We start from the raw sequence: 6,517 nt of genomic DNA on the forward strand, positions 1-6,517 counted from the left end.
GTGCTTCCTTTGCACCTGCTTCCCACACTGGAGCCAAAGCATCCTGTTCTCTCTACACTTAGATGCCACACCGACCACCTTGGTCTCATTGAGACACCGGAGCCCTTGATGCACCAAGGAAAATGTTCCGTCGAGTCTTCCATTCACTAGAGTTTAGCCCCTCTTCCCAAAGACTCTCCTCCAGCCCCCCACGGACTCATATTGAAGAATAAATCTGCGTGGCAAATACCATCTGATTGAGGATGCTCTCAATTTCTGACCCCAGAAGCGTTTCCATTGATCAAGTATATAATACCTGGCGCCCGTGTCCATCCAGATAAGTTTATAGGGAGTTCCCTTCATTCTTCATGGGACTATGGAGTCTCAAATCCAGATGGATACATTTAGAGATGAATTTAAGACAGGTAAGAAAACCAGCAGGGACTAGGTCTGTTTTTGTTCATACACGCTGCAAACCAACTGTGTGCCAGATAGTTTACCTGGCACTATGCAATCATGTCATTTACGTTTTCCAGTTCAGGCTCTGAGCTTCAGAGAGTTAACTCTTCCCCAACCCCACAGCCAGGAAGTAGAGTGTCTGGAATGTCAGGAACAGGGAGCCTAGACTCCATGTGTACCGAGGCTCTGACTGCCTCTCAGCTGCCCTGAGCAGATATGTCCTCTCTGGAGTCAGGAGTGGCTGTGCTGTCCTGGCAGATCCTCCCTGCCCAACCTGGGAGATAAACACAGATCTCCTCCAGAATATGACTGATCAGGTGAGGGAGGGAACAGACCCGAAGGCAGCACCATCCCCAGGGGTTCAGGGTAGGCAGCTGACATCAGCCAGCAAGAAGAAAAAAAATCCATTTGTAAAACAGCAGAAGAAAAATTAAACTTGCAGTTCCATCATTTTATATAAAAACTCAAGAATGAAAATAAACATGGTTCCAAGTTATTTTATTCTGAATTTATTTTTAATGCCAATGACAACAAAATAGCTCTTTTATGAGTCATTTTACAAAACAGAACACATGATTTCCTGAAATGGCATTTTACAGAAGCTTAAAGGAAACCACTGTGTGAAATGAGACAGAGTGCAGCTAACTCTGTTCACTTGGGGATCTTCCCCCACCCCACTCCCTCAAAGGCCCTCCCCTCTTTTCTCTAGCTACCTCCCCCCCTTCTTCTTGCAACTCTCACTCTAGCTGTCATTTCCTCACGGAATTTTTCTCTGGTCTGAATACCCCCTCATTTAAATAAGATCCCCCCAGTTACCTACTCTCAAAGGACGTTGTACCATTTCTTCATTGCACTTCCTGAAATTGTGATCATTATTCCGTACGTGTTTATGTGCCAGGCTCTTAGACACGTGGATGTGCAGGCCCAGACAACCCTGCTATCTTGGAGCTTACAGTCTCCTTGGAGGAGCCATATAGTGTCATTGTCTCTCTCCATCAATTATACTAAGAAGTGCAGGATTGCAGAAAACAAATGGACTTCAGGCAAGAACCATGAGGGCACATAGCAGGGAGCACAGGCTACACATGTTTCGACATTAAACATACACATAAACATCTGTCTCTCCTGTAAGACATTGTCTGTTTTGTTTGGCAGGCATCAGGCACTCATTAAATGATTATTGAAACACCTCATGAAATGGAAAGTAGCCACTTAAGACATGTGGGCTAGTGGCTTAGTTGACGCCTGTGGCTCCTGGTTCCAAATTGAATGCAGCAGGTCTAAAAGATAAACATTGAGACTATTACCATTAATCCCACAAGGCACATGCCAACTTTCATCTCTGAGATGGATTCCAGACCTAATAAAACACTTGCCATCTTTCACTTAATCGTGCTGCTGCCTGGGTTCCGCCCTGTGGACACCACCTTCTTGAAGAAATGAGCCTGGTGTGACACGAGCTTTCGCTGATGTTCTGCTTAGTCTTTGGATGGCCCTTCTTGTAGTCTTCTTCAGCCTATTTCTAAGATGCTGGTCCTCCTCAGGCATCTCTATTTCCTGCCCAAAGCCCTATGTGTATCAAGCAAGAAGAAAGACCTCAAGCTGCTATCTAAGTGGGAGTTCCTTCACCTGTTTTGCTTAATAAGCACTTGCACAGCAGACTATGTGCAGTAATGACTACATTCCAGGCACTATTCTAGATGTTTTATTAAATAATAATTCAATTAGGGTTGATACCTTCCACAACTCAAGAGTAAAGGCATGGCTGGAAACAGAATTCCAGACTCAGATCCAAGAAATGGTGGTGGGAGTGGATAACACTGAGGACGTTGGCTGCCCCCAGAAGCTCCTACAGCACCTCCTTCCTTGAGAAGTAGCCAGCTGCCCATATCACTAAACACTGCTGTGAGAAGCCCCCAGTCACTTCTACCCACAGTGCTACTTGTCAGCCCCTCTCTCCAGGTGCTGATCCCCACCCTATTAATCCATAACGTGCATGCAGCATCCCAAGCATACATCCCAAGTACCTCGAGCCTTCAACATCCAAAACAGGGCTACCTTCCTTCTCCCTGCGCCATCTCATACATTCCTGTAGACACATCCAACCTGGCCACAGTCCTCGGCACCTTTCTCTTCACCTGTCCAGCCTATCAATTAAAAGCCTTCCGGTTCATCTTTCTCTCCCTCCGTACGTAGACAATCGTGAGAGGCTCCCCTCTGGTAGCTTTGCTTTGGGTCCCCTCTCCCTTCTCAAAATATATGCTTTCCTAGACACTAGATACTCCAGATACTCTACTAGATGTTCTAGATACTCTCCTTCACACTTCCCCCAGATGACCTCACAGAAAATGGGTATCAGGTCATGACGTGTCCATACCTAAGATGCTTCAACAGCTTCCTTGTGTCTCCAGAACAAAACAGGGAAGTCTTCACCTGGAAGGGGCAAGATGAATATGCTCATATGTCTAGCCTTACCTTTGGCATATGCGTCTTCATACCTGTGTGCCACAGGCATCCCAAGCTGCAGGCCTTCATCTCGGCCTCATCTTCCCAGTCTCCTATGCCTCTGAATAGGCAATTCCGTCTGCATCGAATGTGTTTCCCACATCCTCCGACTGGTTCACAGCTCCTCCTGCCCCTGACCACAGGCTGAGACAGTATAGGATAGCAGCTAAGTGGATGAGCCAATCTACCTGGATTCAACTCTCAGCTCACACACCTCTATGCTCCCTCACCTTTTCCATGCCTCAGTGTCCCCATCTATAAAATGAAGACTATAGTAATCTACTAGAGATAGGCTAACTCGCAGAGTTATTGTGAGGACCAAAAGAGCTAATATAGGCAAAGCCCTAATTATGGTGGCCCATGGCAAGCAAGGTGTGAGCTTTTATTATGATCAACTCCTGCATATTACCAGCTTTACCCCAACCCCTTGTGCGTATCTCTTGTTTGTTCATTCGCCAAACAATTTGTTTATTTTCGGTCTTTCACCTCACTGTAAGTTCCTTGAGAGGCAGGGATGGGTTTTGATTCATCCTGCTGACATCTAGCATAGAACATGGCAAGGGCAAGCAGCCTTTGGAAATTTACAGTACTAACAAGTAATGACAGTTTTTGTTTTTGTTTTTGTTTTTGTTTTTTTAAGTAATGACAGTTTTTATCTGTGCCCTTGCACACCCAACCTGGTACAGAGGGGCCAGGACACGTCATTTAATGTAGGACATTCAACCGCACTGGCAAAGAAAAGGCAAGTTTTAAGGAGAGGATTGAAGTTTATGTCTACTGACAATAGATGCCACCGAGCCTGAAACAGACAATGTCTGCTTGCAAAATCTGTAGCGTGATTTTAAGCATTTCCTGGTCAAAGTATTGACAAAAAGATAAAACAAATATATCTTATTCATGTCCAGAAAAGTTGGATGGTGATAGCCCCATGGTATCTTCATGTTACAAATGGAAGAATTAATCGAGGGCTTAGAGAAATGTGAACTAGGGAAAGGGGAGAGCTGCTAAGACCTCTTACATGTGCGAAAGATGATCACCATTTTCCACCAGGTTGAAATCATCTCAATCTGCTGAAGCGTTTTAGGCAGTAAAACAGTTGAATGATACGATTTCTAAATGCAAAGCCTCTGTGTAATTATAGATACACCATGCATACATTCTGCCATGACACTTGCATATTCCTGTTTGCATTGCTTACACAAAACCATGTTTCTTTTACTTTATGAAAGACAGAGATTTTTCAGGTAACTGTCCTCAATCCATGCTTGTTGTCTCACCAGCTCCAGTAAGAGTCTAAATTCCTTTTTGCACCCCTGGATATGGAGCAATATACATGACTTGGAGTCAGGAGGTCTGAGCTCCAGCATGGTCACGGCATTCAAGCTGCATGATTAACAGGTCTCTTCACTTCGCTGAGTCTCGAGGTTTCTTATCTGTAAAATTAAAAATAGCACCTACATCACAAGTCAGGTTCTGAGGTTTGAATGAGATAAAAAGTGTTAAATTTTGGGAGACTGTGAAGCACTGTGGATGTATAATAGGAACCCACCTATGTGTCTCAGGCAAAATAATGGATAATTCCAGGGTCTCTGTAAAATCACCATGAACATTTCTTTGGCTTTGGAGTTGGACAGGCTTGGATTCCTTTCCAGATTTCCTAGATATCTTTAACCACAGTGAGTTCTGTTTCCTGTAGAATGACCTGCAGTGTCCTGTAGCATAATCATATCAATCCCAAAGTTTTTACTGAGCATTTATGATGTTGGATGTGTTACATCAACTATCTCAGTTAATTGTCACTGCAATTCTCACCTTCTTTACCCACAAAGGCAACACCTTCACCTCCACCTCAGTCCTTTGTCAAATCTGTTGCTTCTCTAATTCCTATCGACATGCAAATATTTGATACATAAATGCATTAGTCGGGGTTCTCCAAAGATAGATAGATAGATAGATAGATGATAAGAAATTGGTTTGTGTGGTTACAGAGGCTAAGAAAACTCTCAAGAGACAGACCCAGAGGAGTCAAGGTGGAGTTCAAGACTGAATCTAAAGGCCTGAAGACCAGGAGAGCATATGGCTTAAGTTCCAGTTTGAAAGTTGGCAGGCTTGAGATGAAAGAACAGCCAATGTTTCAGTCCGTGTCCAAAGGCTGGAAAAGACCAATGTCCCAGATCAAACAGTCAAGCCAAAAGAGTTCCCTCTCACTCAGCCTTTCTGTTCTATTCAGGTCTTCAAGTGATTAGATGAGGCCCACCCACTTTGGGAAGAACAACCTGCTTTAGTCAGTCTACTGATTTCCACATTAATCTCATCCAGAAACACCCTCATAGATACACCCAAAATAATGTTTGGTCAAATATCTGGGCACTTCATGCCCCATTCAAATTGACATATAAAATTAACTATCTCATCACAACTTATGTTGAATAATGCTCCCTGACCTTTCCTTGCAGATTTTAGTTAGAAGGTGGAAATAACTGAGAAATAGGAGGATTTGAGAAGGTGCTCCATCAAGGGACAGGTGGGTCTAAGCATGGGAGGAAAAAGCAGGGAATACCAAGTACAAAATTAGCTTAACAGATTTTCAGAAATACAACCAAACCTGTCATATATATTGTCACGCTTTATTTTTCCATTAGTAATCTATTCATATATTTATATATTCACTTTTCAACTAACATTTACTGAGGGCATAATATAGTCTAGGTATTATACAGGTACAAGGGCCCAAACAATCAACTAAAGTATGAAGCTTTCCCTCAAAGCACCTCTGGAAGCTGAACCCATGTTTTCAAATTTCTTCAGAATGATATGTTCATGAAACTCTGGACCTGTTGGTTTAGAATTTGCCTTAAATCTTATGTAGTTCACCCACCACCACAAGTGACACCCCCATCTTCACCATGGAATTACAACTTCTAGTCCTATCTGCACAGTCTGGGGTCTCACAAGCCACCAACCAAGTCAATTTTCCTTTCTTTTTCTGCTCTGCTAAAGGTATTATTCTGAGTGGGGGGGGGGGAAATGCCTATTTCAGCTTTTATCCCCACAGTCCTATTGATATCACACAAATCAACACAAAACCATCAATAATTCCATAGATGCATATCCTGTTGCTGGCTTCTTGTCCCAGTTTAATCACCATGATGATGAGCTGACGATGACAACTTAATGACAATTTCTTAAATTCCTATCCTGTGCTATGCCCTTTTATAATTAGCCTCATGTTATTCTTGCAACCCACAAAGGCTAAAACAAAGTGTCCAGTGTCCAAATAAGTGGACCAAAACTTAGGCACAATGAATAGTTTGCTTAATGTTCCCAAGATAGTGAAGAGCCAAGTTGGGTTTGGAAGCCATTTCTGTATGACATCCTAGTCCATTCTTCACCTGCCACAGTAGGTAGTTTTGATGAAAAGGAAGCTAGAAAAGAGAAAATTGAAAGCAAATGTACCCTGTACATACCCAGTTGCCTTGCTTGCTACGTGAAGAATGTGTTCAAGTATGAAAAGCCACTCCTGTTGGACCCTTGAACTTTGAGGGTGAATTATTTGGGAGAAGTAGGTAATAAT

The 6,517-nt window shown here is 43.1% G+C and overlaps 1 long non-coding RNA gene across 2 annotated transcripts; it reads right to left on the reverse strand.

The window, feature by feature from the left end:
- Positions 1–939: 939 nt before the first annotated feature.
- On the reverse strand, positions 940–5,048 carry LOC123583714. Of its 2 annotated transcripts, XR_006704989.1 has the most exons (4): positions 4,756–5,048; positions 4,493–4,655; positions 4,221–4,376; positions 940–3,087 (listed from the first exon to the last, which is right to left on the reverse strand). It is a non-coding gene; the product is annotated as an uncharacterized LOC123583714 (long non-coding RNA). The 2 variants fall into 2 exon arrangements; XR_006704988.1 differs by having other exon boundaries at positions 940–4,376.
- Between the last annotated feature and the right edge of the window lie 1,469 nt (positions 5,049–6,517).

This window comes from Leopardus geoffroyi, chromosome B1, assembly GCF_018350155.1.
Source record: "Leopardus geoffroyi isolate Oge1 chromosome B1, O.geoffroyi_Oge1_pat1.0, whole genome shotgun sequence".
Lineage (NCBI taxonomy): Eukaryota > Metazoa > Chordata > Mammalia > Carnivora > Felidae > Leopardus > Leopardus geoffroyi.